Raw genomic sequence first — 1,051 nt, 5'->3', positions numbered from 1 at the left:
AATTTGGGATGATGGAGCTCTGAATTTGGGGATAATGGAGCTCTCAAGTTGGGGTGATGGAGCTCTCAAGTTGGGGTGATGGAGCTCTCAATTTGGGGTGAAATGTGCAGAGGCAGAGCTGGAGAAAAAACTCCCCTGGTCCTTGGAAGATGTTGAAGAGGAACCAAAAGGGCCACAGAGTAATTTCCTTTAGAGAAAACCGAACTGTGTCTTGGGGCAGTTTGTTTAAAACAAACTTTATTTGGCAAAGCAGAGACATTTGCCTGAAAAATCCTGGCTCTGCATGGCAGAGACCACTGATGGAATGTGGGCAAAAGCCCCTAAAAGTATTGGCAAGGCCCTCAGCCCTCCAGTGTGGCTCTGCTTGGACCCTCTGCCAGCCAGGGAATAGGGGAGAAAGCACAGCTGGAAACAGGAGCCACAGGCAGAGATGGATGGGGAGGGTTGGAGCTGGTTGGAAAAGCACCAGTGGGACTGTGGGGGGTGGTGGTTGGGTTTTACTGCAGAAACACCAGTGGAATTTTAGAGGGTGGTGATTGGATTTTAGTGTAGAAACACCAGTGGAATTTGGGTAGTGGTAGTTAGGTTTTAGTTGAGAAACACCAGTGGAATTTTGGGTTGTGGTAGTTGGATTTTACTGGAGAAACACTTGTGGAATTTGGGTGGTGGTTGTTGGATTTTACTGGAGAAAGACCAGTGGAATTTTGGGTGGTGGTGGTTGTGTTTTACTGGAGAAACACCAGTGGAATTTTGGAGGGTGGTGGTTGGATTTATTGGAGAAACACCAGTGGAATTTTGGGTGGTTCACCTGCTGAGGATGGACAGGTCATCCCCTAATTAAAAGACTTCTAATTAACGAGGAGGTCCTGTTCTGGCACCAGTCACTTGCAGTTATTTGGCTACTGGCAGCTGAAATTAGATATCAGCATGGATGGAATCAGATCCCAATTGGAACTAAAGAAACCTCTTCCTGAGGAAATGTCTTCCAGGGACTCAGTGAAGCTGAGTGTGGAAGTTTTTGAGGTCAGGAGGAAGCAGCAGCAGCCAAATC

Source organism: Manacus vitellinus, unplaced genomic scaffold (genome assembly GCF_001715985.3).
Source record: "Manacus vitellinus isolate BGI_N305 unplaced genomic scaffold, ASM171598v3 scaffold_74_pilon, whole genome shotgun sequence".
Taxonomy (NCBI): domain Eukaryota; kingdom Metazoa; phylum Chordata; class Aves; order Passeriformes; family Pipridae; genus Manacus; species Manacus vitellinus.
This window is presented reverse-complemented; position numbering follows the sequence as displayed.